Raw genomic sequence first — 22,471 nt, forward strand, 5'->3', positions numbered from 1 at the left:
GCCCAGTGACCATATGCAAGTCACCCAAAGTTGAGATAATGATAGTATCTACCTCCCAAGAATGGTAAAGAAACAAAAAGACTGTGTATGTGGTAAAAAAGTCATAAACTATAAGTTACTAAATATGATAACTCAACTCTCTTGTATGTACTGGAACTATTGTCCTTAGAAGAGTTCTTCGATTCAATTCTGATAATTCTGAGATGTTGATTTTTCGGAAGTGCAACTTTTCTCAAAACGCTTTGGTATGATACTCACGCATATGAAACAATGTACTTTAGCATTATATGCATACTTTAAATGAGAATATTCTCACTTCATGATTATGTGAAAATGAGAAGCTAGCTCAAAATATTTATGGCATGTTTAAGGCTGATTAATCTTACGATCTTGAAAACATGATCATTTCACAGTTTCTAAGCTAAAATGGGATGTACATTATTGAGCTATAAAGGTCTTGGAATGAAATTTTCTCCTATATTCATAGTTGTATAGGAACTAGCATAAGAAATGGCATTTTGCTGGCTGAGCTGCAGCTCAGACGCTGCTGTCTATGTGCACTGGTGAGTGGCGAGTTGGGGTGGCTCCACATTTTCCCCAACAATGTGGATACGTGTTTTAATCAGCATGGGGCTTTCATTTCATAACTGGAAGAAGAGAATGTAGTCTGTCTGGGTATGGAGACTAGGTTACAAAATGTTATGAAATTGAATAGGCTTTTAAAAAAGTTGTTGAAAAAGAATGTAGATTCTCTTTTACCTGGAGAGGGATAGATGGATGCAGTGGAATGGCTGGCTAGCATCTCCTTCCTGCCTGGCCTGGTGGATCCAGGGTAAGTGAGGAATGAGGGTCCAATGCTGGTGGAATTGTATTTACCAGAGGATTGTGAGCCTCTTGGCACAAGCAAGTAACAAAGTGATACAAAGTCAAAGAGGCAGTCATCCCCACCACTTCTAAATGGGACTCTGGTGTTGATGAGTCTCTGGAGACCAAATATAAGCATGAATTAGTGCTGCAGGGATCCCCAGGCACTGCTGGTGGGAGCACATCTCAGAGCAGCCCTCATGGAGCGTGATACACAAGACTTGGTGAAACAAAATCTGCGTCTTACACCATGGCCACCCGGGCCCTATTCCACTCCTTGTATATACCCCAGGAACCTTGTATATAACCCCAGGAACCTTCTCCATGTAGTAGAGAGTAGTTGAAAGCAACTTAGTGTTGAAAACTAGGAGAATGAATAAGTAAAACGAGATGGATGCATGCTATAGAATAATGCCAATCACTCAGAAACAATGGGTTATATGAACATACTGCAACATAGATGAACTTTTAAAATAGTGTTCAATTTGAAAAGTTAGAAACAGAATAGAAACTACAATTCATTATCACTAATGGAAATAAAATCATTGCATATTTTAAAGGATCAAACATACCAAAGCACATCAAGCAAAGTGGGTGCCATGAGGGGAAGGGGAAGAGAGTGGGAGTTAAAGCTGTAAGAGTAAACAGTGACGTCAGCATTATGAAACCAACCAGTAAAATTGGAGCTGAAGAAATGTATCTGGCCTTGGGTTATGTGGTTATAATATAATTTAGTCCTTTATTTAAAAATGATCTACTTGTCCTTATTTTGTCTAATTATGATTCCCTCCATTTGCTTGCCAAATCTGGATGGATTGTAAGAGGTAAACATAAGATTAATAAAGCACCAAGATGACACTAAATACCTGTTGATATCTACCTGGCAGTCTTGATTTCCTTATATAGTAGTAGATGGCCTAGTATCTGAAAAGCATTGATGGTGTGTGTGTATATATATATGTATACCACCAATATACATATTATATAGTAGTAGATGGCCTAGTATCTGAAAAGCATTGATGGTGTGTGTGTGTGTGTATATATATGTATACCATTAATATACATATTATGTGTACATATATGCATACATATTATGTGTACATATATGCATACATATTATGTGTATATATACATATATACACACAGAGATAATTCTTATATATGTATACATACATGCGTATGTATACATGTATACATACATGCGTATGTATACATGTATACATACATGCGTATGTATACATGTATACATACATATATGTATACATGTATACGCACACATACATATATGTATACATGTATACACACATACATATATGTATACATGTATACATACATGTATACATACATACATACACACATGTATACATGTATACACATACATATATGTATGCATGTATATACACACACACACAGAGATAATTCTTAATTCAAACATGCCAGAAATTTGGAGAATTTTTACAAATACAGGTGAATTTAAAAGGTAAGAAGTATTCTGTTTCCTGAAACACCACAGATTTCTCCTCTTTGTGAATTACATACAGTGCTTGCTAATTATAGAAGGAAGATTTGCGTCTTTATCAAATTCTTTTTATGCCCTGTTTGGCTTCTTGAGGCCAGCACTGATTGGAAAAGAAGAAACTGGCCTTCTATTACTATCTACCTTGCTTATTTTTTTTTCTGTCCCATAAAGAGATTCTTGCAAAGGAAGTTGACTGGAGTTGGTGAATTATTTATGCTCTATAGAATTAGGTTTTGTTGCCAATCGCCTTATTTGTGTTACTTTCTGAGGTAGGCAGAATAATGGCCCTTAAAGATGTTCACATCCTAATCTCTGGAACCTGTGAATATGCTAGTTTACATGCCAAAGGAGAGTAGGGGCATTAAGAAGATGGAATTAAGGTTGCTAATTAGGGACATTTGAAATAGGAAGATTATCCCAGCTTAACCAGGTGGGTCCAACATAATCACAAGTGTTTTTAACAATGGAAGAGAGAGAGTTCAGAATTAGAGGGAGATTGAGGCTATGAGAGAACTGACATAGAAGCTGATAAAATGGGGCCATGAGCCAAGGAATGTGGGCAGCCTCTAGAAGCTGGAAAAAGCAGGAAAACGCACTTTCCCCTGGAACCTCCACAAGAGAATGCAGTGTTACTGAAACCTTATTTTTTGCCCAGTGAGACCTGTATCAGACATGTAATTTACAGAACTGTACATTATTAATGATTAATTTTTTTTTTGAGACGGAATTTTGCTTTTGTTGCCCAGGCTGGAGTGCAATGGTCTGATCTCAGCTCATCGCAACCTCTGCCTCCAAGGTTCAAGTGATTCTCCTGCCTCAGGAGGGATTACAGGTGCCTGCCACCACACACAGTGTAGGGAGACCCCCTGAAACTACTGCTATGGAATAAAAGATGAAATGCTCCTGATTATTGGAAATACAAAATTGCATGCAGGATTGTGTAAAGACAATGCCAGGTTGGACTGCCAGAACGAGCCAGCAGCGCGTGATGTGCTTCCCCATGCAGAGAGCCTATGAATGGACGTGTAGTCAGGGAGGTTTCACATCACCAGGATTCCTATCCCAGAAAAGCAGATGTTCATAGCTCTGGGAATGGAATGTGACCCTCGTGGAGAGCCTATAAACGGACACAATGGGGGTCGCCTGTCCATATGGATAAGATAGGGCTATAAACGCCCTCATCTTGCCACGGCTCTTCTAGGCCTCTTTAGGGTTAAGGCATACTCCCTTCTGAGAATTTCTGGTCTAACCTGTTGTCTAGCTTCACGTCCTGCTTCCATGGATTGTTTGTAACCAGCTTTTGTTGCAATTGTTACTGCTGATTCATATCTTGCTCATCATAGATTATGGAAAGACTGTGTTTCCGTTTTAAGGCTCTGTTAGAAATTACTGATGCACACACTATATTGTAAATTCTTATCTCTGTATACTGTACTTCTACCTACAAATGTACTGTACTTCTACATACAAATGTTATGTTAAAGAATTACTTCATCCCCATGTGACCATCTCACCTCATAATCAAATGACCCTAAATCCCTCACTAACCTACCCCCGCCGTGACTAAACTTAATAATAAATGCTGGTATATCCAGTGCATTGTTGGCACCATGGGACCAGAAGGCGGTGACCCCCCTGGACCCAGCTTTCACTATCTTGTGTGTGTCTATTATTTCTCAACCTGCTGATCCACCTGGGAACAAAGAGAGAGCCCCATTGCATTGCGGGCTGCTGGCCAGATCCCACAATAACCCAGATAATATTTTTTTGTAGTTTTAGTGGAGACAGGATTTCAACATGTTGGCCAGGCTGGTCTCAAGCTCCTGACCTCAGGTGATCCACCTGCCTTGGCCTCCCAAAGTGCTGGGATTACAGGCATGAGCCACCGCATCTGGCCAGAACTGTACATTATCAAAACTGTGTTGCTCTAAGCCACTAAGTTTGTGGTAACTTACAGCATTGGAAGAAAATTAATGAAGTCTCTGGGTTTTTGTTGTTATACAGGCATAATCATATGCCTATATAATGATATACCCTCAAAGTTAGGTTAGCAGTACCTATTGACAACATTTCTCTTTTTGTAGGGTCCACTTGTTTTTGAAAATCATTAATTTTTGGACTCACAAGATAGATTGCAGACAAAGCTGTTAGAAAAATGTGGGGTACTTATTAGTCATTCCAAAAAGAAGAAAAAAGTGAAATATTAATATTTTATGGAAAGAACAAACCACAGGCTATCTTAGTAATTAAAAAAAACTCTGAAAGACAATTAACTTTTTATTTTAATTTCAAAGTTTTATTCAGCACTGAGTTAATTTTTTTCAAGATTATCTAGTGGTCAAAATAAGTTATGGTTGGTGCCTGGATTAAGAAAGCTTTTTTAGAATAGTAGTATTAGACAAATATGTCCATCATAGCACAGATTGTTTAGAAAGAAAGCTAATTTGTTTAGAGAATGGAATGTCCAAAGATGACAGTGTGACCATCCCAAGAAACAGCTCCCATTATGAATTTTTAAAACTGTAACCGTATTTTATGTAGTTGGACTTTGTATGTGTGTGTGTAAATATGCAATGAAAGCTTATGACCAGTGAATGTGGTTGTAAGAAGTAGCTTAAGTGACCAGCATTCCTTCTAGGTTGAATACCAGGATGTTGTGGCAACCAGAAAAATAGAGATGTGAGAGATTTGATCGACCTGGTGCCCCAACAGTCATCCCCAAGTGAGACAGCCAGACGTAACCGGCATACATCACAGAACACCTGACCAGCTCCCACCAGCGGGGCTTCTGTGGGCAAAGAAAGATTTAATTGACCTTTCTTAAGTTTCTGTTAAAGTATCCACTAATGGAGAAGAATTGGAAAGCATTAAGATGCCTACATCTTTCCAGACACTAGAAAGTAGAATGCTGTATTTCAGCGGAGACATGTTTTAACACATGCTGTGGGGGACTGGAGTAATGGAAATGCTGAGAATTTCTCTAGCAGACTAGGACGTAGGGTAAGAGGGGAGGTTTAAGTGTGTGTGTGTGTTTATTATATTGAACCACTGTTAATAAGTAGTGGATCTCCTGCTGAAAACTAAAGGGGATGCTTTTAGTTCAGCTTCACATATTAGCAAGTCAATTTGTATGTTTTTCAGAATGTTTCTTTTTTTAACAGAATTGTTTTCTCACACTACTTTCCCAACTTTTTCTTCTTCAAAAAGTACACATACAAATTGCATAATGGAAAGCTGTGTATTTAGTGTAAAAGAATCATAGAATTTACTTGAGGTCCAGTAATTTTGAACACCTTCCCCAATGCCACATGAAAATTTTGGAATATTTAAGCATTGTGTGGTTGCCATGGTAGTACAATCTCAGCCTTATTCATTCCCTTCAGAAAATGAAAACTCATAGATATCTTTAAACTAATTGGATACCTTATAAAGATTATAGCAAATGGGTGTGGTATTTTTATGTGGCAACATAAGAATTTTAGCCATCAAACTAGCACTATTCTACAGTAATGTTGAAGGTGGATGAAGTATATTGAATGAGTTTATGTGAGTTAAAGTATTGAAGATATTTACATAAATTTGCATGTATGTAACACTTTCTCTAAGAAACTCCACAATGCTATATCTGCTCTATCTTCTGTTTTTAACATTGTGAGTAAATTGGACTCGAAATTTACGGATTTGTACAACTGATATACAAATACCTAACTATATTTCTTGTAACTCATTTCATCTTGTTCATCCCTATTCTGGCTGAAAGTGTCTGGCTTTGTCCACCAAGGATGGACAAAGTCCATCTCAGCCTCTCTTGAATTAAAATGTGTCAGCTTGAGTTAATTACTCAGTATTTTAGTTGTTCTCGCCCTTTCTCCCACATTGCACTGGGATGCAAAGGGAAATCTACAGAATATGATGACGTGGATTGATAGGTAGAGGGAGTCTGGGGGAGGGAGCTGCTTAAGTGACTACAGCTGTCATAATTCATAATTGGTTTTCTCATATTGGTCAAGGACCAAGTCTCCTGTGTGAATTCAGCCTGCATCTTGCCCAGGTTGGTGCAGCTGGTTTTGGCCTTTTACAGTGAAGCCCTTTTGTCCCTACACTTGGTGACCAGTGAACACCATTCACGATAGTACACATTCTTTCTGGGACATCTGGTAACATCATAGGGAACCATCTCGGATGTACGTTCTTAGATGCTGTGCTGACCATGGGGCCCCTAGGGGACATGGGTTTTCCAGGTCTTTCAAGGGACAAGGGATCTTCCAGTTTGTGTCCAGGGAAGTAAGAAAGAAGCTTCCTATCTAGGATCTCCACCCAACCTCAAATGTTTCTGGAAGTCTTTATTGCAGTCTCTCTTCTGAGATTCAGTTCAGAGGGGAGAGAGGAGTGTAAAGTCTAACCTCATGTCTCTCTCTCTCTCTCTTTCGTGCCTCAGCATCTGAACCTATAGTGACCAGAAGAAATTTCTTCCTCTGGGGTGCAAACTTCCCTTATCTCAGATATCTTTATGTCTTTTCACTAGGACTAACCGTAAAACTATGTTCGGATGTGTAAGCTTTGCTCCTAATAAGAAAAATGCATTTTTTTTTTGCTTGTTATATAATCATCCCACATACCCTTAAGCAAGCCAGGCTTGCAACTCACTGTCTTATAAGGGAATTTAATGATGTCTAATGAGGCCTCCAAATTGGAACAAGGTTCCCTTTCTCTAGGCTGTCTCCAAAGAAGTGGGGAAGGAAAGCAAGATGGGGGGTTATCTCCAGATTTAGGCTTTTTCTAAAAAGTTGGAAGGAAAAATATCTTTATCTTTCTTGGCTATTCTTTTTCTTAGAGCCACACTTGAGGTTTTCTACATACAGTGGCCATAAGGTGGCTGTTGGTTGATGTGTTTTACTTTCTTTTTCTTCAAAGTTATTAGTAGGGAGAGAGTCTTTTTACAAGTACCTTGTGAAGGGCAGTCTGGTTCCTCTGGTGGGGTCAATCTTAGGCTTTCAGGATGCCTCAGCTGGTTTCAGTGGTCCTGGAATCTGAGTTGGATGCAAGGCAGGCTGGATTTGTACTTGTGCCACTCTGTGAGTCACTGGCCAATCTCAGAAGTAGCACTAGGGAGAAATTAACTCACAAGAAAGGGACCTTGACAGACTAAATTGGAGACAAGTTCACAGGAAAGAGGTGTGGAAATCAGAGTCCATCATTTCCTGGACCAGCTTGCAGGTGGGCTTCAGATGGCTGTTGAACTGAAGGGGCAGGAATGTTCTGAGAAGTTAAAGGAACATAGTGCAGATAGCTACATCAGCTAACAAAATATATCAACCATACTCCCCTTCATGGCCACTGGTGGAAGGAATCCATGAGTTGAGTGCCTTGTAAAATGTTTCCATAATCTCTTGGGGAGTGGCAGGAATGAATTTCTCACCATGGGATGGAAAGAGCCATCCACTAAAGACACCACTTGTGAAAAAGCGAGCACCCAATTCACGCCTTAGAGCAGGGAGCCTTTATCTGAAGTCATTGAACTTCTGGGGAAACCATCGATGGCAGCCAGGGTGATTTCTCACGCAACCATGTGTGCGTGTGCCTCTGTGCATTTTCTCAGGAGAGATTCTGGGGCTTTCAGCCGATTCTCAAAAGAGTCCCTCACTGCAAAATATCAAGGGCCATTAGATGAATGGAAATGTTGTAGTAACAAGTAACATAAAGCTTGATGCATAACCCTTTTCTCTTTCCCAGAAATTCCAGTCAAACAGAGCAATGTCAGTGATCACAAAGTTCATCTCTATTTTCAGGAATCCCTTTTGTGATAAAACTCATATAAAAATGTCCACTTAAAAGAGAACAACAATAACCAACAACAACAAGAGAGAACAAAGTCTTGTCTTGGGTGTTTTGTGAACACTCTCATAAGGACATTTACTACCGATAAGCAAAGAATGGAGAATATCTTTAAATCACTGACATTCCTTATAGGGTGTCCAGCTTTGGAAATTCATTTGTGAGCCAAGAAGTGTGTGCGTGAGGATGAGCATGGCTTATGATAAATAACTTACTGTAAAGGGCAAGTTTCAGTGAGGAATTAACGATTCATCCTCAGGAGGCCTTTATTTACTATTAAAAACCTGAGTGCCTTTTGCTGTTAGCAGGCTGATACTTACAGGGAAATTGATTCTCTTCACAGAATTTCCCGACGGTCCCAATAAGCCATTAAGCGCTCCTGGCCTTACCTTCCTTGGTTTAGTAGCTGCTCTGCCGTGGTCAGCATCGTTCTCTCTGCAGCAATTAGTGGCAATAAGTGGGAGCTTGCACAATTGATGGTGTAATATGCCTGGACAGTGTGCAAGCAGCAGTTCTGAAATGCTTCACCGAGCAGAGCTCTTGTACTCAATGCCTCCCTCCCATCAGTTTTCCAGGTAGCAGAGCCTAATGAAGGCACACAGCAGGTGGTGCAGGGACCGGAGGATCTCCGGTGCGGAGCTTTCTGTCCTGGTCAGAAGGACCAGACTTTGCTTAACAGGCCTGCTACGGATCCCTTCATCTACCACCCCAACTGATGCAACTCAATTAATCCTGAAGAGGTTTTGAAAAAAAAAGAGGCTTTTCCGTCTCTCTCTTACAGCATTTTTGATTTCTAGCATTCCTTCTTGATTTTTTTTTTTTTGGAATTTCCATCTCTCTGTTTAATTGTCCCCATCTGTTCCTGCAAGTTGTCTACTTTTCCATTAGAATCTCTAGCATATTAATCCTAATTGTTTTAAATTCACAATCTCATAATTCCAACATCCCTGCCTTATGGGATTCTAGTCCTGATGCTCGCACTGTCTCTTTAGGATGGTTTATTATTATTATTATTATACTTTAAGTTCTGGGATACATGTGCAGAATGTGCAGGTTTGTTACATAGGTGTATACATGCTATGGTGGTTTGCTGCCCCCATCAACCAGTCATCGACATTAGGTATTTCTCCTGATGTTATCCCTCCCCTAGCCCCCCACCCCCCGATACGCCCTGGTGTGTGATGTTCCCCTCCCTGTGTCCATGTGTTCTCATTGTTCATCTCCCACTTATGAGTGAGAACACGTGGTGTTTAGTTTTCTGTTCCTATGTTAGTTTGCTGAGAATGATGGTTTCCAGCTTCAGGGTTTGTTTGTTTGCTTTTTAGTATACCTTGTGACTTTTTGTTGCTGTGTTGAAAGCCAACATGATGGATGGGGTAAAAGAACCAAATAAGCCTTTCACGATGTGGTAGGAAGGTGCCTGTGGGTGTGTGTTGGGGGTGGGACATTCTATAGTCTTATAATTACATCTCCACTTGTGCCCTGGGCTGTGAACTTCACAAGTGCTTCTCAGTCCCTCTCCTCCACTCCTACCACTTTAGGTGGGACAGGATGGCTTGAGTGGGCTGGTATTGTTTTTTCCCCTTTCCCAACAGCGGGAGGTAGAATTGGGTACTTCCCATTTCCCAGGTCAGTTAGGGTCTGGTTAAAACTTCAATAGTTTAAGGTCTGGTGAAATAGTTTCTCTTGTGGGCAGGCCTTGTTAAGAAGAAGAGAATGCTCTGGAATATTTTAAAATGATTATCTTTCCCCTCTCCCTGCCAGAAGCATGAGTAGGATTTTCTTGGATTTTCATTGTAAGGACCTAGAGGAGCTCCCAGAGGTAAAATTTATAAAACTGTGAACCGCCCCCGCCACCCCCCCCCCCCACCCCGCCGCTTCTATATTTGGGCTCCCCTGGAGTTTTTGACTCTCAGACTTGTCCACACCAAGCCTCCAGCAGTTTGTCAGTTACAATTTGGGTTTGGTGTCTATGGTGGTTTCGTGCATGGGTTTCTGCTCTGGTAAGCTATGATTCTGTATATCTGCTTGTCAGTCTGAAATTTTGGGGACTGTGGCTTGCCTTGTGACCTCACTTTTCTGACAGATCTAAGAAGGTTGTTAATTGTTTAGTTTGTTCAGCATTTTGCTTGTTGGGATAGAGTGATGACTTCTAAGCCTCTTACAAGTCCACAGGAAACAAGAAGACTGACTTATTTGGGTACAAAAATTTAATTCATTCATTATATTTTACAAAAACATTTTCGAAACCTTTCTCTGCTATAAAAGGAGCCTCTCTAAGCATTTCCAGTATCCTCATGATTTAATTACTCAGTATATGCAGATGATTCTCTATATTATGTCTCTGACCCTGACTCTCTACTATGCTGTATATATTCACATGTCCATCTCGCTACCAGGTTGATATATTTGAATAAGCAAACCTCAGACTCACATGTCCACAACTGCAGTCAATATTTCCTTGTCCCTATTCTGGGATCTTTACTTGCCTCCTGCTCTTCTCATAGCCTCTGTGCTCCCAATCAGTGGTGCTGACATTTACCCAGTTCTCCATGTTAAGAAAATAACAACTTATCTTTCCAGACTGCTAATCTCTCACTGTCCCACATCCAGGCAATGAATAGGACTTGCTGCTTTTACTTCCTGACGGTTTCTTGGAGGCATTTCCCATCTCCACACTATTACCATGGTTTTAGCTTGGGCCACGTGGACTCATTCCTGGATATTGTAAAAATCTCTTAGGTCTCCATACCTTCAAAGTCACTCTTACATAATCTCCTCCACACACTACACAGAGTGTCCTCTCCACAGCTGCACACTGCAGAAGTCACCAAATTTGGTTACTTCTTCTTTTCCATAGTATAATCTCCCTTCCACTGTACTGTGTTCCTTTTTAAGATGTTACTGTGTCTCATTAATTAGGACAGCATAGTCTGATTTCCTCCTCATAAAACTAGTAGCAGTTTCTCATTCTTTCTTGGTCCCTAGTCCACGCCCCTCTCCTTCAAGTGATTGGTCCTCATTGCAGCCCACCTGTAAATCTATGTAGGCTGATGGCCTGAATGCCTTCTCAGACTGCACATGCAGGCTTTTGTGCAGCTGCCATTTACACGCTCATGGATCTGAATTATCTTTAGTACAAATGTCTTTGCTGAAATGCAGCTGTGCCTATGACTGGAATTCCAAATACAACATGGCCCAAATTGAGCTCCCCGCTTTGTCCCCAATCCCACTTTTCTTTCTGTTCAAGTATTTCCTGTGGTAGAGTTAGTATTATCAACCACCCACTTGCCCAGGTCAACATACGCAGACCCATACCCAGTCTTCTTTTTACTTTAGCTACAGTAATTCCCTGGGCAATCACCTCTTGTCCCTATGGTTCTAAATATTATCTAAGTGCTGATAGCTCCAAAACCCCTACCTCTAGCCTGGAACTCTTTCATACATAACTCTCTGCTTAACACCTCTACTTGGTGGGCAAATCATACTTACCATTTTGGTATTCTTTAATACTACTCCGCCATTACTCCTTCCCATCTTGGTTAATGGTACCATCCTCCCATGTCTCTGGCTCAAAACAGAGGAGTCCAACTTGATACCTCTTGTTCTTACTTCTCATACTCATTCCATCAGCCCATCATATCAGCGTTGCATAGCCTGAATTCTAAACCAAACCACTTCTTATCATGTCTCCTGCTTCTACTCTAAGTCATTTGTTTTTACCTGGATTACTGTAGTGATCCCTTGATTTGACCTCCTGATTCTACTTTTATTCCCAATTCCGCCAATAAAATGCACAGAGAGGCTAAAGAGATTTTTTGAAAAGAAAATATCAACTTCTATCATTTTATTGCTTAAAATCCTCAAATTGCTGCTCATTAAAATTGGATTACAATACAAATTCATTACCAGGACCTAAAAATCTATGGCTCTGGCTTCTGCCTACTCACTCTCCCTTCCCACTTGTTTACTCTTCTCATTTACCTTTGTTCTCACTCTTGAATAGGTTATGCTTTTTCTGACCTCAGGGACTTGGCATAAGCTTTTACTGATCCCAGAACACTCTTTTCTAGAGACTTGCATGACCCTTTCACACCATTCAAATCTTTACTCAAATGTCCGGTTTCAGAAACATATGCCTGACCTATCAATCTAAGGAGGCTTTGCAATCCTTTCCAGCTATTTATTACATCATTATACTGCTCATTTTATTCCTAGCCCTGGCTACCTTCTGAAATAATCTAATTCACTGATTTGTTTATGCAGTTAGTATCTGCTTCTCACCAAGCCCATCTTCCACTAGTACATAAACTACGTAATAACAGGAATTTTGCCTAACTTCTTCACCATTTTATTTTTAGGCTCTAGAAGCTTGGAGAGCATGTAGCAGATTCTCATTAAATACTTGTTGAATAAATTTAAAAGTTTACAACTTCATTTTCTTTCTCTTTCAAATCTAATGTGCATTTCATTAAATCCTGTTTTTACATCTCTTATGTATTTCTGACAGTGGCTCACCTCTCCAGCCTCACTGTTCCTAACATAGTTTAGGTCTCCATCATCTCTCCTCTATACTGCTGAAATAACCTTATTTTTCTTGCCCACAGTTATACTTTCTCCAGCCAATTCCTTAAAACTTAACCAGAGTAATCTCTCTATAATGAAAACTTATTGATGTTTTTGTGTAGCTTAAACTATTTCATTGGCTTACCATTGCTTTCAGGATAAAATCTGAACTCCTTTGTATGATTTCCAAGGGGTCCATGATCCAATCCCTGCTTAATCCTTCTCTCTCCCTACCTTGATCTTTGACCTTTCCTGGTTCCTAGAAAAGTGTTCTCTCTTGAATCTGGAGCAGAGAATGCATCTCTTCTCTCCACTCTTCCTTCTCACCTATCTAGTTCTAAATGCACTTCAAATCTCACCAGAGCGGGCACCTCCTTCAGAAACTCACCACTGACAAGCCAATGCTGTGCCGAATACTTCTTCCGTAAGTGAGCACAAAGAACTTTGTTTCTTCTATCTCAGAAATTAACACTTGGTATTCTAATTATATCTATCCCAAAGAGTTTAGTGGTTGAGAATAGAGACTCTGGTGTTGGACAGAGTGGGTTCACATTACCTGAACAGGCAGCCCTGGCCTCACTGGCCTCTACTCTCCAGAAAACCCTCTAGTCATTTTCACCCCCTTCCTTCCCCTCTATCTTCATGACTCTCAACCCAAGTGTTATGGGACCGGAGTGAGGGGGGTAGGGCACTTGTGCAGGATATTTATTTCTTGGAGGATGGTGGATAAGAGACCAAGTATGGAGGAGGGTATCCGTGGTGACGAGGGCGGATTTGATTGAAATGTGCTATGTCCAATGAGCGACTGAATGTGCGATGTAATATTAAGGACGGACAGTACTGGTCAATATCCCTGGGGGCTGGGTGTTATGTGGGGGTTAAAGTTGATGTGTTACCTGTATTTTTGAATACCCTGTTTAAGACGTGCCAATCAGCTTGTGTTTTTTGCACATATCATGTTGTATCTTTGGGATGTCTAGAATTTTTCTCTTCTATCTTCCTGGAATGCTTTCTCTACATTGCTTTCCCATACAACATATTATCTCTCTTTGAAGACTTTTCACATATCTGGGTAAGTCCACACCAGGACTTCGTGGTACATGCAAATCATCTATTGAAATGCCCATCTTTCTTTATAGGCAAAACCTCTCAAGAGCAAGGACTATGTCTTATTCATTTTTATATTCATCAGGCTCAGTGCTGAGCACATGCTAAATGTTCATTAAATGCCAGTTGAACAAAGAGGGGAGAGAAAAAGAAAATAACTCGAAGTATAAGGTGCTTTGCCATGTGTTTTTCATGAAAGAAAGAAGGAGATTTAAACAACAGGGAATGAAATTCTGCTTTATCTTTCTTTCATTCTCAAGAAAATACTAGGTTTTCTATTTTTTTTTTTTTTTTCCTGAGATGGAGTTTTGCTCTTGTCACCCAGGGTGGAGTGCAATGACACAATCTCAGCTCACTGCAACCTCCCCCTCCCAGGTTCAAGTGATTCTCCTGCCTAAGCCTCCCGAGCAGTTGGGATTACAGCCATGCGCCACCATGCCTGGCTAATTTTTGTATTTTTTTAGTAGAGATGGGGTTTCACCATGTTGGCCAGGCTAGTCTTGAACTCCTGACCTCAGGTGTTCCACCCACTTTGGCCTCCCAAAGTGCTGGGATTACAGGCATGAGCCACTGTGCCCAGCCCGAGGTTTTCTATTTCTAAATGGATGCAATGAATTCATTTGTAAAAATCATCATGGGTACTTTTACCTCCTGTAACCCACATGGTAGTTGGACAAGTATTTGTGTTAGTCAGATTAGTCTATAGTATTAGGGACACTTGCCACCAATATTTATCTTGTGAACAGGCCTGGCTGTCTTCCTTCCAGCCTATCTCATCCTCTTCTCTCCATCCTGGTTTCGGTGCATCTCAGATTTGCTGCTCTGCTCTGCCTTTTAGGCGTCCGAGTGTGGAACTCTTCTGACTTTCCTATTTCCATTTTCCAGGTTGCACAGAATACAAAAAGTGGAAGGCTGAATAAAAAATAAGGTACAGACACAGTTCCTCAGAACATTGTTAGAAGTTATAGTTTATTAAAATTGGAAAATATTACTTGTGAAAGATTGTCTACTCTATGGAGAAAAGGTCCAGAATGTGAATTCATAAATAACTAAAATGAATAATCTCATTTCCCATAAGGGACAGATTAAAAAATGGATTTTTTTCCTTAAAACAAGTCAAATTGCAAAGAAGGAAAATAGGACCAATTGTGAATTTAAATGAATGCTCAAACTATTACAATTATAACTGCATTTCTTTAGAAGAGTTAAATATTTCTGAATGATTACAGATTACATTTATTTTCAAACCTCTGTTCAGATAATTTATTAAGTAGAAGGTGTCATTTAAATAGGAATTACTATTTTTGTACACTGTACTGAGAGGTTTTTTTTCTTTTTCTTTTTCTTCTTTGGGTTCTGAAATCACACCAGTTGATTCTAGACTGAACTTTCAGAAAAGTTTCTCTAAATACAAACACCCTTTTAAAATAAAACAGCTGAAAATATGGTTTGAGAGATTGAGCCCGTAAGATAGATATTGTCACCTACCTGGTGTTGTCTTTATTAACTACATTAATAAATGTTTCTCAAATGTAAGGAAACATTGAAAATAAACGGAGACTTAAAATTGTCAGCTCTTAACATCTGGTGGGGATGGGGCTAGCTATATTCTAGAATTCAAAGTTCTGAGCATTCTTAGTCTCGGTAAATATTCAAAATTACATTTTGAAAGAACTGAATACTATTTAAATACAATGAAGTGGAATACTTGGCAAATCATTCATGCCTACACATTTTCTTAAAGAACGAATAATCTACCTTCTTCCACAGTCATCTTCCTATTCAAGAGTTAGAAAAAGTTGTTCTGTACCTCATTTTGCTAAAACTTTGCATGTGAGTAATTATGTCTATCAGACTGTGTACGTGTTGTTTCTATAATAAAACCTTGTCTATCTAGGATTAATAGCAAAGATGCCTTAACACGTATGAACGAAGCATGACCTGCTATGATTGTTCTCACAACCAGACTGCTTCTAGAAACCTGACTATCAGCTAGTTCATTGAAGTGACTCTATTGATCATGTATACAGAACAAGTGACAACACCTATTCCCAGAGAATCCAGAATGCTTATACTTTAAGTGACTTCAGAGTTAAATTGGGCTGTTTCTTTGTGATCAAATATCCCTGCATTCCTCTTCCATATTCTGTCAAGTCAGTTAACTTTTCTTGTGCTCTGCTTCTCACATTGTTTTTCTGTGAAATGACACAAAATGTCTCCATCATCTCCTGCACTTTTGGATTATTAATAATTGTGGGGAAGGAAAGGTCAAAACCTAGAGGGCAGACTGGGGCCTCTCAAACCATTCTCAAAGATTCCCTGATCAACCCACAAAGAAACATGCTCTACATTTTAGGATATTCAAAAAACAGTGAAAACTGACTATACTTCTGGATATTTTTGAAACTGCTTTTCTTTTGGAAAATCTTTGGGAAGAGGGGCTTCTCCAGCTCAAGTTCACATTTTAAATAGTCATTAAAAAGTTGTCTTCATTTACTGAAGGAAAACTCTTTGTCCAGGTTTTGGGAAAGAGGGAGGGTGGGAGGTGGTCAGCTGTTCTTAGATTTATCTTTGATAAAGCACAGGTCGTTTTCCAGTGGCAAAGTTCTAATGTAAACCACATTGAGCCACGCTGGAGAAATTGAGAAGGAAATGGAAGCAGAGCTCATTTTGCTTTTGTTTTTGCTTTGAGTTCTTCTTAGTACCAAATTATGACCCAATAGGCAAATAGATATTAGTTAATGTACCTTGAAATTTCCACTAATTCTCTTGTGACTTTGGATCAGCTACTTCTTGTTGTATTAAATTCTCTCATAAATACTGTGAGTTGTAACTTATTGACTTTAACTAACAGAAAAGTGAATCTCAGTAAGTCAGTGTGGAGTTAGATGGCTGCTAGATGGCTAAATGGGAGCTGAGACTCAGATCGGGAGTGACTCGGTGCCCCCCACAGGCACTGCGTGGCATGCCCTGTGTCTAGAAACTTTTCTGACGGCTTTCGTTATTGTCATTTTTTTTTGTTTTTAAACATCTGTCTAAAAACCATTCCCTGAGTGCCCTGGTTCTGCTGGGTGACAGCTTGCTAGCTTTATAAATGAATCCAAGTGAAGGTGATATTGGGTGCTAATCAGATTATCTGCTATTCCTCTGAGATAATACAACTGAATTTTAATAGAGAAATTCCTTAGATCATTTGTTAATGTGAAAGAGTGGATCTCATGCTGACACTAGAGTCACTTGGCTACCAGATGGAGCAGATATTTTTGGCACATGTATCTGTTAATGTCCTTAAAGTTGAACTATGTAGTAGGCAGCTCCAATTTGGAAATTCAAGAGGATTGACATTAATAATAGTGTTTCTGCTGTTATGTATGAATATGGTCAAAAAGATACATATGTGAATACCAGTCTCTTCCAGTATAATGTTATAGTTTTATCCCCATTTGTAGGAATTTATGGTCTAAATATTCCTACTGCATATTTGGACAACTGATCAAAAGGACCCCATTCTCTTTACTGACAGCTCCTGTTCAAGTGACCTCACTGCTTTCTGATGACCCCCACTGGCTACGCCACATTTCTGGTGCTGAATGGATGCACAACACATCAGTACTCATCTGGGTTTCGACGGAGTTGTTCACTTTGAAAAGTAAAGCAGTACTTTAATGGTCCCTTCAGTTCTCACACTCAGTGTTTCAATATTTGTCCTGTTCCACCTGGCTTGTAATCAATCCTAAAAGTTCCTCACATTTCTGGATGATGGAATGAACAATCCTGCGTATGGCTTCCAAACTGAAAACTCAGAACTTAAGGCTCTGATCTGAAGTGGCCACAGTTCATCTCTGGCCTTGACAAGCCATTTGTTGGCCGTGGAACTCATTACTTGAAAGAGATTTGCTACAGCTCCCGTTATGGTGCCTTTAGAAGAAATAAAGATCTCCTGCCGCACTTCCAATACTTCTTTTATGGTAGCACCAGAAATCTTGATTTCATTGGCTTATTTGTGAGAGACCTGACCCATCTCCCAATATGCACTCTGTTCTGGGTCTGATGGATGAAGAGTCAAGGCCCCTGCCTTTTGCTCTCCTGGGTAATAAATGTAGCTTACTGTGTCCACATGCCAGAGATGTAGGTGCCAGCAGGGCAGAGAGGGACACAGGACATTACAGCACAGAGTTCATGCGCTCTGTTTCAGGATAATGCGTTTTTGACTGCCAGGTGTAATCTTCACTCCTCTTTCGTGCAGCCCCCATCTCTCCTCTCACTCCCTGTCCTAGATTTTAAATGGTTATACTTTCCTATGAATCCTCAATTTTTCTTTTGTTTTGGAGCCTAGTACACTGAACATTTCTTCTCATGCATAAAAGATACGCTGGAAACTCCCACCACGGCTGCATAAGTATTTATTTATTTTTTATTTTTTGAGAATCAGGTGCCGAGGTAGTGCCTTTAAGAAACAAGCATTTATAGTTTTGTTATATGATTTGGTTCAGTTTTTATCTCCCATACTGTTTGTTTTTCAGGAGCGAAGAGGGAATTAAAAATATTACAGAAAGAGAGCTTCCCTTGGTGGTTAATTTTAGGTATTTTGTGAAGAGGTGAATTGGATGGGCTTTTGAAAGGAAATAGAACTAAAAGAAATAGAATAAATCAAATATAGATTAGGTGCTAGAAAATTTGTTGCAAAGATGATCTGAATACTGTTGATCACTAATTTTAAATTAAATGCAATCCTGATATGAAACTGATAATTTAATGATAAAGTTTCTATATTTTGATTTAAGATACCAGTATTTCCCCTAGAGTTAAAAACAATCATTTTAATCACTTGGGTAAATTGCCTAAATTGTATATAAATCAGGCTAGTAACAAAACATTTTTGCATCATTTTGCAGCTTTACAAGTTACTTTTCTCCTACATAGCACTAATGTTTTGATTTCAAAAGTTAAAGTGAGGAAATACACATGCTTTATCATAACATGATAAATTTTAAAAATATATTTTGTTTAGAATATAAGAAACTGAAGAACTACGGCTTTGTTTCTTTATAATTGTATTAGTCTGTGCACACTGCTATAAAGAAATACCTGAGACTGGGTCATTTATAAAGGAAAGAGCTTTAATTGACTCACAGTTCCACATGGCTGGGGGAGGCCGCAGGAAACTTACAATCATGGCTGAAGGCAAAGGGGACACAAGAACCTTCTTCATATGGTGGCAGGAGAGAGAAGAGTGAGGAGCGAAGGGGCAAGAGCCTCTTATAAAACCATCAGATCTCATGAGAACTCACTCACTATCACAAGAACAGCATCGAGGACACCACCCCATGATTCAATCACCTCCCACCAGGTCTCTCCCTAGACATGTGGGGATTATGGGGATAATAATTCATGATGAGATTTGGGTGGGGACACAAAGCCTAACAATATCAATAATGAAGAATAGTGTTGGAGTTACTCCTTAGGTAGGCAGTATTGTTGGCCCCTTCTGAAGTGTGCAGTTAAGGAACAGCCTGCAATTCACCCGTATAGAATTTCTTATGAATGAGAAATCACATTCCAGTTGTTTCCAAATGGAACTATAAAAATATATATGTGATACCAGATGCACAAGTATTATATAATTAGATGAGCTTTTAATATTTTTCGGAGTCAAGTGCTGAGGTTTCATGAAAAAGGTACGTTTCTTTTTTCATGAAAAAGAAACCTTGTGCTAGCTCTGACCAGCCTATTTATAGACAACCTGAATGAAATCTCTAGGTTTCACTTAATGCATCTCTACAAGGTATTTCACATGCTTAACTCCGGATGAACAGCCAAAGTTACCTAAGATCTTGCTGCCAGAAGAATGCAAATTTCCCATCCTACTCCAAAATTGTTTCAAAAGTATTTTTGTCCATAAACCACTGGCCTGTAAGAATACATATCTCAGTCCATCAAGTATGCCAAACCATGTCCGTGTTCTTTCCCTCTTTCCCTTTCCACTTAATAGTTGAGCCATGTTCTTCTGGCTATGGTTTTACAGAGAAAATAAAAGGTTGGAACAATTATTTGGGATAGACAGCACAAATATTCTATTTTGACATCTGAAGATTATAGAGTTAACTAAAAACATTGAAATTGGCTGGATTATTTTCATAAATATTTGACAATATTTATATTTATTTTACAATTGGACCAAAATACAATAGTATGATATAAACATGTTTGTCCCACGCTGCCATTTGTAGCGTGGTGCATTTGCAGATCTGAGTATGAAGAAAGGCACATCAGTCTTAAGCCGTGGTGTTACACTGAACTAGATATCTAATGACTTTGAAGCAGTCAAAATAACTTTGAAAACTCCTGGAGGAGAGGTAGAGGATACACCTTCCTAAAGTTAACATCATTCTGTCAATAGAAATATAATATTGATCAGGCATACTATATTTGATAAAGACTGACAGCTTATAACAAAGCAATTCCATCAATTAATTTATACATAATCACATGGATACTGAAAGCAAAGATTCTCAGAAATCTGTGAATGTGCTAGATTGAATATCATTATAGACACTACTGGAGAAAATAGGCATGACCTGAAAGTTTTTTAGGCAAATGCTTCTTTGTTGGAAGGATTCCTATGATCAATGCTGTATCTTCTGTAGGGAAGGCTTATTTTTAATATGTCTTCTTTAGCTTGAAACACACTTTAGCTCATTCTCTCCCTATAATTTGGAAAGAAGGCAGCTACCATAGCAGTTAATCATGACCGAGCCATAGACTACTTAATCAGGGGGAAAAAAAGTCTTCTCCTGTTGCAATTTGCTCACAAAAATTTCAAAGGAAGCAGCCCTGGAGTTACTGAGGGTGAATGAAATCAGAATCCAATGCAATGTAGATGCAATAATTCTCTATTTCAGCACACCTATCCACCAGGTTAATATAGCTGTCATTTGTCACAAAAGGCTTTTGGGAAACCAAATGCAGGATTCTTCCCTTTAGCTAGAAACTTACTTGGCTAGAAGGAAAATTGCTGGGGAGGTTACAGAATAACTAATCTCCATTCTTCCCTCAGAAATGTGCTCACCCTGAATTATCTTGCATTAAAATAGAAGAAAAGAGAGCCCTGAGTATTCAGGTGAGCTACCCTGTCAGTCCTTGGGGTTTGGAATCCTATTAGAGGTGTCTTTATAGTTTCACATTAACTGCAACCGTTTCAAGAGCTCTCCAGAGATTTTCTCCTTACCACTGCTCCCCTCAATCTCCACTCCCCACAATATAACTCATAAATGACTTCTCAAAGTTTTTGCATTTCTCAGTCCTCTTTTTTAAAACATCAGTGAAGGTATTTTTGAAGAATTAATAGGATATTGTATTCCTGGGAGAAAATGACCCAGTCAACTAAACTGGCGAAAATGAAGACTTGTTAAAAATCCTGGTTTACTTTTCTGAATTAAGAACTGAAGTTGCACTAAGTATGACATTTCTCAACCTCTTTTTGTTATTTCTTGCCCCTTTTTCTGTTTCCTCCACTGGACTCTAAGTTCCATGAGGCAGGAAGAGTGTGTATCCTATTGATTCTTGAATCTCTAGATACACACAGGATTAGTTAATGCCTAAATATTTGTTAAATGATTGAAATAATTAATGAACCCAAGGAATAGGACAAGTAGGAAAAATATTAAGTTTACAGGCATTTAATTCTCTTCCCACTATTTAGGATTCTTGAAATTTGACCAAAGAAACTTATGGAAAAATGCTTGCTCAAATTAGAGGGACTTCTTTCCCCGAGTCAGGCCTAATTTTAAATTATGTTAAAATAAAAACAATGCAGAAATTTCAGCATAACCAGGCCCTGAAGACAAGTCAAAGGTTACATTACTGCCTTCATCTCTGCTTAAAAGCAGTATTGTGCATAAAAAGCAGATAGCACCATGGTGGCCTCAGCTTTTTGTTTACATAGTTTTAGCCCTTGCTTTGTAAAACAAAATTTTTGGAGACCCTCACCTCACAGCTTTTTCAGTGATAAATATGGGATTTAAAAAAGTAACTAGCATCTGTTCCAAAGAATAAAGGAATTTCAACCCATTTATTATGCAGTCTCAGGACTGAAATGATTAGCTTGATGATATCAAATCATAACTCCATCTCTTCATTGCCACCAGGCTTATGGGTCCTTGTTTGCTGGTTATAACATTAAACAAAATGTTGATACAAAGTCTGGCCAACGTGGCGAAACCCTGTCTCTACTAAAAATACAAAAAATTATCCGGGCGTGGTTGTGTGCACCTTTAATTCCAGATACTTGGGATGGGGGGAGGCCTGAGAATAGCTGGACCTCACGAGGCAGAGGTTACAGTGAGGCAGCGAGATTGGGCCACTGTACTCCAGCCTGGATGACAGAGCAAGACCTTGTCTCAAAAAAAAAAAAAAAAAAAAAAAAAGATTGAAAAACTTTATCAGACTTTTTTGGGGGAACTTCTCAAATTTCCATATTTGGTATGATGTCATGATAGAATGAAATTTGTTGTTCTGCAAAGATTTATAAACATCGTAGTGTCACTTCCTTGAGGACAATATAATTTCAATCCTTTTTTC

The 22,471-nt window shown here is 39.1% G+C and overlaps 1 long non-coding RNA gene and 1 other non-coding gene across 2 annotated transcripts in view; one reads left to right on the forward strand and one right to left on the reverse strand.

Moving 5' to 3' along the window:
• LOC101143472 (uncharacterized) overlaps positions 1-7,644 on the reverse strand; it is a 69,209-nt gene extending 61,565 nt beyond the window's left edge. The window contains exon 1 of the transcript XR_010131293.1: positions 7,331-7,644. This is a non-coding gene — a transcript (uncharacterized protein). The remainder of the gene's footprint in view (positions 1-7,330) is intronic.
• The window catches only part of LOC109023965 (uncharacterized), a 319,949-nt gene that overhangs the window by 37,451 nt on the left and 260,027 nt on the right, over positions 1-22,471 (forward strand). The gene's annotated exons all lie outside the window — the stretch shown is intronic.

Source organism: Gorilla gorilla, chromosome 17 (assembly GCF_029281585.2).
Source record: "Gorilla gorilla gorilla isolate KB3781 chromosome 17, NHGRI_mGorGor1-v2.1_pri, whole genome shotgun sequence".
In the NCBI taxonomy this organism is placed as follows: Eukaryota; Metazoa; Chordata; class Mammalia; order Primates; family Hominidae; genus Gorilla; species Gorilla gorilla.